The sequence below is a fragment of the Tinamus guttatus genome, unplaced genomic scaffold, assembly GCF_059628265.1.
Source record: "Tinamus guttatus ecotype Peru unplaced genomic scaffold, ASM5962826v1 Tinamus_guttatus_pri_ptg000026l, whole genome shotgun sequence".
NCBI classification, from domain to species: Eukaryota; Metazoa; Chordata; class Aves; order Tinamiformes; family Tinamidae; genus Tinamus; species Tinamus guttatus.
The window spans coordinates 2,230,339-2,244,310 of record NW_028288560.1 but is presented as its reverse complement, the minus strand read 5'-3'; the positions used below and the strand labels follow the sequence as shown (position 1 = coordinate 2,244,310).

At 50.1% G+C, this 13,972-nt stretch overlaps 1 protein-coding gene across 1 annotated transcript in view; it reads right to left on the bottom strand.

Moving 5' to 3' along the window:
* Positions 1-13,972, bottom strand: part of LOC148596214 (E3 ubiquitin-protein ligase PHF7-like) — a gene marked incomplete at its 5' end in the record, with an annotated part of 499,504 nt that overhangs the window by 461,512 nt on the left and 24,020 nt on the right. The gene's annotated exons all lie outside the window — the stretch shown is intronic.

Below are 13,972 nucleotides of genomic sequence, written 5' to 3'. Positions count from 1 at the left end.
TCCAGTGTACAAAATCTTTTTTATCCACTGCTGGAGATGCTGGGAAGCAGCTGGAACTGAGGATCCTTGGGAGGAAGGGACAGCTTATCAACCCTCTCCAAAATAGAAAGGTCAGACTGAGACCAAGTGACGCAAACAAGCCCATCACCCCTGCCAGCAGCACCAGCAGTGCAAACAGAGGATGCCTCCGTCCGAAGCAGAAAGTTTTTCCAGTCACCAGCTGAGGAACGTGTTTTAAGTGGCTGGCCTTGTGCCTTCTGTTTTGTTCAATCTTCCAAAGACCAAGTGATGCTATATCCTGCTTTACAAACGTGCTGGAAGGAGAGACAGAACATACCCCACATCCAGCCCAGAGGCAGAGAGGAACAAGCCCTCTTGCTCAGCCTGCAGCCCATATTTATCTACATGTCCCACTAACACCGCCTATGGATTTGTCCAAATGGGATCATGCAACATCACGCGGAGAAGAACGACTGAGCTGTGTTTCCAAGCAGGAGCTTCATTCAGAGAAGACAGTAACTCTGCCAAGCAGAGGCACTAGCTGAGCCCTGTTCTAACTAGAGCCCAGACACCGTGCCAGCTGTTTCCAACTCCTCTTATTTTTTTTATATTTTTAGTTTTTTTTTTTTGGTTGGTCTTTTGCATTTCCCTGCACAGCTCCTGTGTTTAATTTCAGGGCAGGGAATATCCCCAGGTTTTTCCTAGCTATGCAGAAGGATCATCACCACAACGTAGGTGCACCACCAAGGCTTGTGACTAGAAGGCAAAGACCCTCCGGTGCCACTTTCCAAATAATGAGGGCTTCTAGGACACCTTCTTCAGCAACTGGGGTTAGCAGCATTTAGTTCTGGTGAACAGAACACCTGGCTTAATTTTTAATTTTTTAAATGTTTATTAGAACCTGCACAATACAGTGAAGGACTGGCACAGGGAAGGTTAGGCTGTTTCACTTGCAACTGTCCCAACCTTCAGAGAGGGGAAAATAAAAAATAAAGACCCATTCCAACATAACACGGTTGCCATACTTATCCAGTAACAAAATATGTCAGGAACAAGTTACTGACATCACTGGAGACACAGCCAAGAGGAAGCTTCACGCTTCCAAAATGAGCTGTAGAAAAGACTGGCAAGTTTTATCACCGTGCAAGCAGATATGCTACCTGAGAGTTTAAAGGGCAACAAAGTGCAGCTGACATTGCCCCTGAAAAAAGTCCCTTTCCAAAGGTTACAGGACCGTCCAATTCATTGCCAAGCTCTGAGTGGAGCCAGGCAAGCCCACAAACTAGGCAGGTTCCTGGGCAGGTTCTTCAGCTGTGTGCACTCAGCTGCCTCCCCGGCTCCGGGATTCCCAGAAGCAGAGCACACACAGACTTCCCCTGGGGTCTTCTGCTGGTTGGAGGGACCTCTGGTGCGACTCATCCATTACGTGGACTCAAGATGCAACCCTGTACTCTTCACTGTACTTCACTGTATTGAGGTTTAGCTGTGTTTGCTCTAAACAAAGCTGTGGGATTTTACAGACTTGCTCTGTAGACTGTCTCTGGGCTCAGCTCTTCCTTCTGTCTCTCCTGAACAGAAGACAGGCCCCCATCTTTGGGGAGCAGCCACCTCCACACAGGGCTGCTCTGCTTCTTGTTTGGGCAGTATTACAACATCCTGCGCAAACAAACAGCCTAACCTCACATGAGAGTCCTCTAAGATAAAGCCCTGTATTAGTCACGCTCATGTTGCAATCATTGACATCATGGGTAAAAACGACCCAAAGAGGAGAACTAGGAGAACCTTCTGTCACTGCGCATTAATATTAATTATAAACAGACTTCTGGCTGTCTTGTGCTAGCCTCAGTTGTGTCGACCTCTTGCTGGTCGTCTTAGCTCAGGACTACACTGGAACAGATTTTCTGGCACATTTCCAGGTTGGGCTACCTTGCTATTGAAACTTCAACCAGCCAAAGCATCATTTTACAGCAATTGCTCTCTATTTGCTTATTCAACAGCTACTAGAGTAATTCCTTGCTGCAATAAAGATACATCCTCATTTCACCTCCAGCTAAATAGTTTGTGCGGCTATTCCCTGTGTCTGCTCCAAAAACAAGGCCACAGAGAGGGATCCGAGGCAGCTCTAAACGGGGAATGACTGCACGGGGCCTCAGCTCTTTTCTAGGTGGAAGGAGGGCTTCCCAATAGTGCTGGCATAGCCGTCTCGCGTGGCTCGGCCGCAGCACCATGCCCGCACGGCCGTCAGGAACTGCACTGCCCTGACTTCAGCCCCTTGGCCTGCATTCCTTGTAAATAAACAGGGACTCGCAACGGACGGGCTCAGGAAGGCCGGGGCAGGGGCGAGAACACCAGCCAAGTCATCGTCTTCTCATCTGCCCAAAGGTGCCGTGTGTGAAGGGACTGCCTGCAGCGGGGTGACTGCAGAGAGGAAGCAACCCGGATGCGAGGCCAAATCCTCCTGCCCGTGCTTGCCTCGTCTCATAAGGATTCCCATATGGATTCACTATTTTGTTTTTCCCTCATAGCTGCTACATGTGAGTGTTACCTCTTCTTATTTGGCCTCTGAGGTCTCCGTCCTCTGACTATGCAGCTTCAGGAATCCTGTAAGGACCTTGAAAAGCCCTCCTGCCCTTGACGCTTTCCCTGAAGCTGGCCACCATGTTCAGGGCACTGGCAGATAATCGACACAACACTCTTGGCAAATCTGTTGTCGTTAGGAAGTTTGGCTTAAACCAGAGAGAAAAAGAAACCAACAGCGAATAACACAATAGAAGAGAGTCTAGCAAAAATCTCTTCAAACCCCAAAGGATTGCAATACTGGGTTTTAAACACAGCATCGGATCAGAAATCACTCAGTGCAGCACAGACACATCGCCTTGTCTCCTCACTTCCCAGAGACCTCCACCCCAAACAGCTCGAACAACCGTGTTCCAGCTACGTCATCTTTAGCTCTGAACGCCAAACAGTAGGGACACATTTTGGTCCTCATCTGGAGTCTTGTTCTTCTCCTGTGAACACTAACTAGCCACAAATGCCCAGCATAAACCCTCCTGTCATGGGAGCAAAGCCAGCCCTTTATCCGCGCAGCCCATCGCGCTGCTGGGCTGCCTGGCACCGCGGGAGCAGCGGGAGCTCTCTGTAAATGGGCTGCTGATTCATGCTGTGACACTGCTCTATTTTCTTGTCCCCATGCACTATGTCAGCCAGCTACAGAGCCACGTCAGCCCCTGTGCAGCTGCTCTGCAGGGCTGCTCGAGCACAAGAGCAGTAGGCTGAAGGGCTACGTGGTGTTCCTGGAGCTGAGCTCTCCAAAAGCAACACTGCAGGACAAGAGAGGGCTGCGAGCCTGCCCAATGGGGCCCTAGGACACATCCCGTGCTGGACATCTGGTTCTGGCATTTCCATCACCATTTCTAAGGCCAAAGAGACAACACAAGGACACTCACACTGGCAAATGGCACACAGCCATACGCTTCTATGGAGAGAGGAGGAAACATGAACACGAGCTAAGGGCTACCAAGACGGTTAAGGAGCTGGACAGGGTCCCGGGCCACACGCTCTTGGTTGCCCTGCTTGAGCAGAGGGTTTGGACTAGATGGTCTCCAGAGGTGCCTTCCAACCTCAGTCATTCAATGGGGCTGTGAAACAGGCACAGAATGGTGATGAGCAGACCTTGGCACCAAAGGCCACGGGTCCCAGTCACACACTAGCTACACCACAGAAGGCCCTGAAAAGCCTGGATTTGAGCCTGGATTTCCCTCTGTGTCTCTCCAAGTACACACAAGGGCAGACTGGTCAATACAAAAGAAGGCTAAACCCACCAGGCACAACTCAGTGACCCCACCTGCAAGTCACAGTTGTGTTTTATATAAATGATCTCTTACTCAGAGCAAGTGACAATGGAGATTCAGCAGCAATGAACCCTGCAGGAGATTAATATCCAAAGCAGGATACCAAACATACCCTGGTAACATGAACTATCCTACTTCTTTCAAAGTAATTGGCACGAAATCAAGTTTTCAGCGAGGGAGGAAAGATGATCTGTTCAGGGCTGTGGTAACCTTGGGACAGGGCTTGCAGCAGGGGACAGGGCACAGGAACTCAGTGGGTCTGAGGCATCGGTGCCCCTGTCCTGTCACTGCGGTGGACACACATCTCTTCCTCAGAAGAGGAGAGCTGCAATGTTCACCCTGGCGCTGCCCCTACTGCCCCCCTCCTCCCAGGTGTTTTGGTTAATTATTCCCCGCTAGGCTCCTTGCTCTCACAGGCACCCTCCACCGAGCTGGATTCAAATAAAGGTTCTTTCACTCCCAGGACAACTGCTGCTTGCGAGTCAAGAGGTGGGAGGGCTACTTCTCACCAGCCCAGATCTACATTCAAGATCAACACTAGCGTCTACTCCAGTAAGACCCTCTGTGCTTCAACACAGCTTCCCCAGGACCACAGCAGTCCAGCAACATCGGAGGCTATAGTAACCGTTAAACTGTTGCCCTGTGGTTTAGGTGAAAATCTACATTAGACAACTCTCAGGACTTATCTTGAGATGAGCTAACCAAAGTTGAGCAAATGAGCAATCTGCTCTCGCAACAGAGAGCCCCAGGCTACACAGACCTTTGCCGACTCCTCCACTGCAAGGAGTCAAGGTCAAGTGTTGCGGGACCTCGTGTCCCGCACAAAGCAGCTCCTGATGCTTCCTGAGGTGCGAGGACCCCGACGTGCTTTGCATGTAGATCTCAACCTGGCCTCCAATACCTTGGGACTGCTCTAAGCCTCCGAAAAGCATCACCATTCACTGCAGCATAGCCTTACTTCCTACTTGATAACAAGATGGAGCATCTAATGCAGGTTGAATTTATGGCCTCACCAATTGCCAGAGTCAGTGAGATTCACACAAGTAGGCTCTGTTGATCAGAGGTTAAAATGTTTTGTTCACAGACCAATAAAACTGTAGTTAAGCTTCACCATTTCCCGGACACAAACCCCAGACAGGCAGGAGATGTGTGAAACTGGAGGTTCTCCCCAGTCATGACACAAAGAACAGGTTCACAGTCTTGGGTAGCTACTTGCTGCCACCAATCATGCTGGAAACAGTAACTGTGCCCATTGTATTTGTGGATTGAAAACTAGATTTAAAATAAAAATAGAAAAAGATAGGGCAGTGTACACAAGAGCTGCTTGCCTCAGCCCTGGGTCTCAGGGTCTCCTCTGCTTCTCGGGAGGGGAGCTGCATGCCTGGCCCGGCCAGGCACGCTTGGCAGTTTCACTATGGAAGAGCCACCTCCACGAAGACCAGCTCTCATTCTGTAGTTGCACGTTTAGGAGACCGTTTGCAGTCAAAGCCTTCCACTAAGCAAAGATTACAGCCTGTCCTCTCTCTGTATGCACTGAATAGATGTCAGCTGCAGTGCTCTGCCATGGCCAGCACCGAACGGCCTCGCTCTGCAAGGACCCAACGTGCTGACATGACGATCCCAGTCTCGGGCTCCCATCCCCACCTAGCTCAAGGTGTCGTGTTAGGACCTCTTCCTCATTCTAGCTTTGGGCAAGACTTCCCAGCGAGGCAGACTGCAGGGCGCAGTCCTCGAGCAGGATACATGCCAGCCTGCTTCCTAACACCCTCCTCCGCGTGGGCACACAAGCCACGGGAGCTGGCCCTTCGCCTCCAGCAAAACCATATCAGGCAGTTCAGGCGAGTTCACTTGGGTTTATGATTTCCTACACCAAACCAAAGCGTGGCCTCCACTCTCTTTAATTGTGGCATGATAAGACAAGGAGGACTGCCTGCCCTTGAGGGAGGCAGATGATAAATATTACAAGCAACAGGCGATGCCTTGGGAGCCACAGAGCTCCGACTTAAAGACTCAAATAAAAGAGAGGCATCAGCAGTCTTTCAAAAAAGACTGTCTTTCTTTCCCAAAACAAGAATTAGACCTGGTTTAGCAGCAGCAGTTTGTCCTTGCTTAGGTTACAGACAAGGGTCTACTCCCAGGGCTTGCTTTTCTTGGTGGGTATCGCAAGGTGTGGGCTCCGCTGCACGAAAGGGAACAGAGCAGCCCTAGGTAACAGCACTGGAACAGCACTCAGATGGATTTTGGTTCACGTCCCAGTTTTACTATTGGCATCCAGACATATTTCCATGATCTGTGTCCCCGTGTCACCTCTGCCTGCCCAGGCTGGTCTCCCAGCAGGGACAACTCCTCCACCATGCACGGCATATGTCTCCAGCGTGCAACGCCAATCACAAAACACACACCCAAGGTGAGAACCAACCTCCTCACCACGAAGAGCCAAGTCCTGCCTGCTCCTTCCTGCACTAGCCCCACACCACAGGGCTCGCCGGCTCCTGGAGAGCCATCCTGCTTTCCCACCAACAGCTCTGTCCGGGATGCAGGGAAGGCCGGGCTGCCTCCCACCAGGGAACCTTCCGCCCTTATCCAGAAAGGGCCGCTGACTAGAGGAGCCCTATTGAATTTCACCTGCTTATGAAATTGTTTTTCTTCTTCCAGCTGGTGGTGACCTACATAATAAACAGGTCACTGAAACACGGGAGGTGTTTGCAGAGGCGAGGAAGAAAAGCCAGGCAGCCTCGGCACTGTGTGTGCTCCTGCTTCCCAGGGGGCCTGTCCAACAGCCGCCTCCGCACTTCGCAGCGCGGCGCTTCCTGCTGGAAACCAGCAGGACCCCTCTGGGGATGCTACCAGACCCCAAGCAGAAGCTTGTTAAGGAGGAGCTGCGAGGAGGGGGGACACAGGGAGCTCCAGGAACACAAGTGCTCCTCACAGCACCTGGCAAGCGCCACGTGCAGCCCCAGGCACGAGGCTGCGAGCCCAGCAGCCACCTGCCCCGCGTCCAGGCAGTCATGCGGGGCGAACTCCCACCGCGCAAGCCGCAAAGTAAGAGAAGGGAGAATGAAGGAGACGTGAGGGGTCACCGCGGTCCCCTGGGTGCCACCTAACTGCAGCAGAAGACAGCTGTGGCCTGCAGAGCATGACAGTGAGACCCCTGGTTGCTCCTAGCTGGAACAGGAGGGCCCTAGCTGAGAATCCAGCAACGGGAGGCAGGTTAGAAGAGTTGCACCTTCATTTACCTCCCAGGTCATTTCTGCTCCATTGCAGGAAGCCTTCCTACAGGCTCAATACAACAAACCACCAACTGGAAATCCCAAGGAGTTGAGTAGCCCTGAGAGGACACTCAGGCACATCCCTTCAGCGACACTTTGGCCCAAAGTGTCCAGCATGGAAATGGGCCATCTCAAGGTGTCTCCAGCACCACCCTCCCTAATCTCACATCTCATCTTCCATCTCCAGCCACGCTGCCCAACAAGGGACAGCGCCAAGACAGATGTGGGCACATTTAGCCCCATACCCTGTGGGCACCCTGCAGAGGCACCTCCTCACAGCTAGGGCAAGAAGCTATCAGGGAAACGGATGCAACGTGATCCTGCGTGGAGGCAGCACCGGGTGAGCAAGCAGAGCACACCGGGGTAAGCGGCTCTCGGCCAGCCTGGCAGCACAGAGCTCCTGGAATGATAGCACAAGCCTGCTAACTAGGTCACAGTTATGATCCTTAATTAATCCTGGAAAGACCCCATCTGCCACAGGAAACGTGACCGAGCAGGCAGCTCATTAAAGCCTGGGCCTCGCGTTAGCTTTAATGAGCTAATGAGCCAGTGGGGTTGGGGCAAGACCAGGGGGTTAAATTCGCGTGCGGGGCTTGCGGCGCACACAGCGAGGAGCACAGGGTCAGCAGACAGCAGGGCATCGCTCTGCCGCTCAACTGCCCGGAGGCTACGTGCCAGCTCGGCAAAGTGACCTGCTCCTGACCAGAGCAGCAGAGTTTGTCCCCAGCACAGGGGGCAGAGCGGAGAACTGCGGGAGGAGAGGCCGAGGGCTCGTGATCTGCTCTGCCTCCAGAGCTTAGCGGGTTTGGCATCTGCTGCCGGTGGCTGCGGGTTTTTGATCTGCTTAACACGCATTGGCCAGGGGAGATGAGCTGAGATAATGTCGAGTGAGTTTCCAAGCCCTGCTTCTCTCACCTTGTGCAATTAGAGAGCAGTTGCCATCAGCAAAGAGCCGAACCGAAGGCAGCTCCCGAGAGTGCAGCACGGACAGGAGGAGCTGCTGGGATATGGGGCACTTCAGTATGAAAACCGTGTGTCCAGAGAGCCTTAGCAGAGCACTAGTGCTCACCACCCCAAAGCACCGCACGCGGCGTCCGCGCTCAGCTGACAGCGCACAGAGCGAAGCCGGTGCAAAGCTGCGACCCTCTCAGACAGCCGCCCGGGCGGCTTGGATCACCCTGCACAGGCGGAGCTTCCCTGGGCACCCACCTGCAGAGGAGCCGCTCACGGGCTTGTCGGGCCAAGGAGCAGCTTCTCCTCTCCCTTCTTTCTAGCTCCTTGCAGGTCTAAGGAGGTGAGATTTTTGTAGTGCACATAAAAAAAGCTCACTAAAACTAGCAGGGCACGATAGAGAACCGCAGCACACATCTTTCCTTATCACCAGTTTGGCACAAGAAATCAGACATGGAAATAAAGATAATTACTTGAAAGTACTGTGTTTTTATTTGTGCTGTTTCGGTCCCCTCCAACTCTTTGCTACGTGATGCTTTCACTTCCCTCTCTTTCTAGGAGATTTCAGGGCATCAGCTTCTTTTTCTTCTTCAGCCAGAGCTGGAGCAACATGCAATTCCATGAGGAAATACTGGCATCTTGCCCAATACAAAGTGGAAGGTCTCCTTAAATAACACATTAGAGACTCCATGTCAGTTATCAGACATCTCCTAGAGATACAAGAGCAACACATTAAACTGATTCCAATTCACTCCCACCTCCCCAAGCCAAAACTTGGCTCAACTAAGTTGCTCAAGACACCAAAACTTCAAAAACTTGCTCCTCTGGGCCTCTAATACTGCAGATAACAACTGGAACAGCATTCAAAGCAGCGGGAAAACCACCAGGTCAAAGCACCTCCGCGGAGCACAGGCTGCCTCCCGGGTCAGCGCCGCCCGCCCGGCGCTCCCTGCGCTGCCCGGCGCGCGGGGCGGCCTCCGGAGCAGAGCCCAGGGCTCTGCGGCGCGAGGGCTGCGTTGCAGAAGCGCCAGCGGAGCCTTTGCGAGTCTCTCCAAAAGTTCAGCACTAAGGCAAACTAGGAGCGAAGCCACGTGTACTGGACAGGAGAACTGCACGAAACCCAGATACGTTGCAGAGTTTCTCTGATCTGGCGATATCACCTTCTAATTTCCTTCCTTCATACTTAAGCACTGTCTGCAACTGCCACCACGCTTCTCATTTTAACCTTATCACCACCCTTCTAACTTTATCTGCAATCTCTGGAGCATAAGGAGAAGAAACGGGTCTTCTGCCTCCAAGTGAAGCAACATGAGCCAAAGCAGAACAAGCCCAGCGATCCCGGTGGGCAGAGGGAGCAGGGCTGAGACCAGGAACGGGTGGCAGTGGAGGCGGTGGCTCATCCTTGCAGCTCTTCCAAGGGAAGCTACATCTAGGACTGTACAAGAAGCAGGTACCTACAGAAAATATATCATTCGTAAGAGCTAGTCTTTGCTGAAAGAGACCACAACTCGCCTTGCTTACAGCTGTACTGTACCTACTTTGGGCTTTTTAGGTGACGGCCCTTTCGAAACCCTATCATTTTCATCTGCCCAACATGGCAGCCACAGCCAGGCCTTCCTAGGATTCCTTTATCCCTATTTCCTGGCTGACAAGGTAATCTTATTTGTATTACTCCACCTGGAAAAAGATAGCAGTGTATCTCTGCACAAAACAGCACTGATGAAAACCCGGTTAGGCCAGTGAATCTCCAGTTTGACCAAACCATACCAATTTGTATGAAGGATTTAGCTTATCTGTAAAACTGTACACAGGGCAGTGACCGGGGAGGAATGAGAGAGCTTGAAAATACTATGGTCTTGTAAGGCACTCCACTTAGAGAGAGCGTAATCTAGGAGCTAAGTCCTTTCCCTACCCTCTTACTGCCTTGTACAAGAAATACTCAGATTCACTCTTTGGAAGAAAAAAACTTCCTGTTAACTACACAGAGTGCAAGCCTCTCAGTTGGACAGGGAAGGTGGTATCTCTGCCCAAGGAGGTGACAAGGAAAAAGGAAGACTGAAAAATGCAAAAATGACAGGTTGAAGCCCTCAGTAATCCTAACAAAAATATTCTGGTTGGAACCTCTCAGTCCTTTCTAAGAAAACGAAGAAAGGAACGCAAGAGAAGAACAAATAAGGGTGTGATTGCAAATCCTGCACGCAAAGCAAGGCTACCATTAGCTGGAAGAACTCTTGCACCAGTTCCTGCGATGTGCAGCAGGACAAACTTGAGGATGCCAAATGAGAAAGCGAATGCGGTGCAATTCCCAACTCTGAGGCAACTCCAGGAAAGGCAAGGAGATACTCCCTCTGCAATGGAGATAAGCCGCTGCTGGATGTGCTAATCAGATGGGCCCAAAGCTGCTGTGGGAGTAGTGCCCTCCAGGAGAAGGGCAGGGTGTCTGCGTGAGGGTGGCAACAGCCTCTCCCGTCACCTGCGCGTGACTCACACTGCTCCCCTGGGGCCTGCTGGAGCCCTCTGCACCCGCTGCAGCACCCAGCACTCACTGGGCAGCTCAGAAGTTGACCCAGCACAGCTGTGAGGGCCAACGAGCAGCCCAGGGAGTTCTACATACCTCCACCTCCCTGGGGAGGGAAGCCCTTTGGCACGTGCTTGCAGGACCCCAGGTAAGGAGCTCGCCCCTGCGGTGTCTCAAAGGTGGGATTGCTGCTCGCTCACTCTGACAAATATCACACAGCTCAGCACACAGCATCTCCTCCTGCCTGCTGGAATCCTCAGGAGATTCCGGTCACAGAAGGGAGCTTCCCCTTCTGTCACCCAAGGAAGACAAGAGAACTCAAGCCAAATGAGAAAAACTCACTGTGGGAGACGTTTTTACTGTGCTGCCCCCATTGCAACCCCAGAATTTTGCCTTAAAAGGTAAACGGCTTTCTAAGAACCACTAGTCTCAGCACTGGAAGTGGAAATTCTTAGATGCAAGCCTGGAATTTGAGTCTGGATTAAATCCAGATGTCAGAATCACATCCATTCCTTTGGAAAATTCTGAACTCCACATGGATAGTGATTTGTGGGGGCAGAAAAGAGGGTTGTTTTTCCAACTTGCCCTTTTGTTGCACTGAATGAGTAAAAAGAAACAAGAAATGTGTGCCCTTGAACTTGGGAAGGGAGCAAGAGGAGCCAAGTTTTGCTAATGGTACTTGTGTGGTTTCCTTTGGATAACCTAGGTGCAGAGAGGCTTTGACTCTTGCTTTTCTCCTGTAGAATCTAAAAGCTTCTTTAAAGATCACAAAATCCACTCAAATTCCAACAGAACTAAATTGCTAATTGGTGCCAGATGTGAGACTGGGTTACAGTCACAAACTGCTAGTCAAATTCTGTTCCTAGGAATATTAGGAAAGCTCATTAGAGAGAAGAGGGGTGGCAGGGACATGGTTAGGGTAATTTCCAGCTCAGCCTATATGGTAAACTGGTAACATGGTTTAAAAAAAAAAAAAAAAAAAAAAAAAAAAAAAAAAAAGCATCCTCTGCAGCAACTTTTCTTGGACATCTGCAGAAATCAACTTGACCTTGTGGTAGGGGATTTTCTTCTCCCCGCCCCCCCTTTAGATTTCTATTGACAGAAGCATTTTCTACTGCCTCTCATCCACCCCCCAGATTGCTGGAATTCAACATTTTTCCCCTCTCACAATTTATTTAGCAACAAAAGGGACAAATCACCAGCATGGAATGGGCTTTGGAAAATTAAAATCAGCAGAGACCCTCCGGCTAATTGAGCTCGTCCCCTGCTGCTCCATCCCCGAGCCTCTCGGGCAGACCAAACTCCCCCTGCAAAAAGCCAGCTGGGATTTAGTCCCAGTGACTCTCACACAAAGGCTGTTCTCAAGCACAGTTACAGCCAGGAACCACTCAAATTCCAAGCTCAGCTTCCTCCTGGCCAGCTGAGTTTCTTGCCACAGCTTAAATCATTTCCCGCCTTTATCCACTCTGTCCTTTATCTATTCACAGGCAGCAACTCACTTCTCTCGAGCCCACCACCCGCCTCCCAACAGGCTGCACACGCCAAGGTTTTCCCTCCTGCGATGAGGTCTGAAAGCCTCTTCCCGGAGTGGAGCAACCAGCATTTCATAGCGCTCCAGCTGGTTTCTCCTCAGCTCTGTACGATGAGGGCAATATAACCCCACAGTTAAAATCTTTACACACTATTTATTTAATCCATCAAAACCTTAAGAAAATAGAATCAGTGATACATTTTGCAGCATTTACTTCATTTTCAATATCTAAAATTCCCCAAGGTGAGTGAACTGGCAGAGCCGTAAAGACACCCTTTCCCCCTAATTTTACCACTTTTTTCCACCATTTAGCTCGTCCTAGAGCTTACGGCCATCTCTGTGCACTGGCAGTGACACTCTCCTTGGACAGTTCCCCAAGATACGGGTCAAGTTTATGTCATTTCATTGCTATTTAGCTCCGCACAACTTGTCATGTACAAGGTTAAATAAATCACCAGAAACAAGCTCCAAAACAGTGTTATTATGGCATCCAATTAATATCATAGATTTTAAGAATGTTTGACGGAAGAGCTAAGAATTTGGCACCATTTGGAGATCTCAGTATCTCAATCAAGGTCATTTGGCCTCAGCTCCCAACCTCAAGTTATCTTTGGGTAACAAGCAGATGCTCTTGAGGCTCATATACAGACTTCACACAGGCTTTTCTCAACCTAAGAGCACAAGTTTCCGTATTCTGGCAAGAGAGCAGACTACTGCACTTCACCCCCAACCTTGCAACATAAAAAGATACTGCTTCTAAGATTATTAGGCTAAAGCAGCATTATCAGATTTCGGTGGGGTTGGAGCTGCTGTGGCAGGTGTCCATACAGGTGAGCTTTGCAGGCTGCTCTGCCAGGGGACTTGCACAACACCTTGCTGTTGGGAAAATACTCCTTCCGTCCCTCTGGAATTAAGGAGCATGGTGACAGAATAAGAGACGTATGAGAAAAGGAGGAAAAATACCACCAGTGTGCCGTAAATCAAGCATATCAGAGTCAGTTTCTGGTGTTAAAAACTGAGATTAATCCAAAAAACATGGGAATGATTCCCTAGGTTCAGAAACATAGCCCTGTGCTCTGATGAAATTCACCTGGTGTCTGCGCAGTAACATTTAATAATCAGTTTCCTCAATTTTTAATGCAACTGATGTGAGCAACACCTCAAGGCCAGACAGTCAAATGTTCTTGTGAGGGAGCCTCCAACCAAAACAGATCAGGTATCTTTAAACTTCTTCATTAATAGTTTAATCACTATTACATTTTGCAAAATATAAATACTCGAGGTGTGTGACACCAACTGAAAGCCAGTTATGAAAAAAAGAGCTCTCTCCATTAACAAACTTAGCCAGTAACTTTAAGCACTATCATGGTATTACCAAGTGACCACGACTGGTATCACAACCATTGTACAGGCTTGGACCAAATCCCATAGACTTGGCTTAATCATTTATTTACAGAACCAAATAGAACTGGCACAAACACAGTTTAATGATACCAAGTAAAAAAAAAAAAAAAAAGATTGCAACTTAATGGTAACTTCTAGATAATGTTGCTGAAGTAATGAGTCAAAATGTTTTGTGTATTAGGACATTAATTTGTGCTATTTTAAGTTTCTAACAAGCAAGGGGAGAGCTCCACTCCACTCCTCACATGAAGCGTAGGGACACCCCAGGGCTGACGGCAGTTGTTTAGCTCTGGAAGAGCTCGACTTCCTTGTGGGCTGCTTATTGAGGCCACGAAGTATGTTTGTGAGCAGCTGATGCAGGCAGGATTAGCTAACTATTCTGCTGGTCCTTCATACAACTTAATCCACACACAGCTCCTGCGCGGCATGTAAATATTGACCAGGGCCT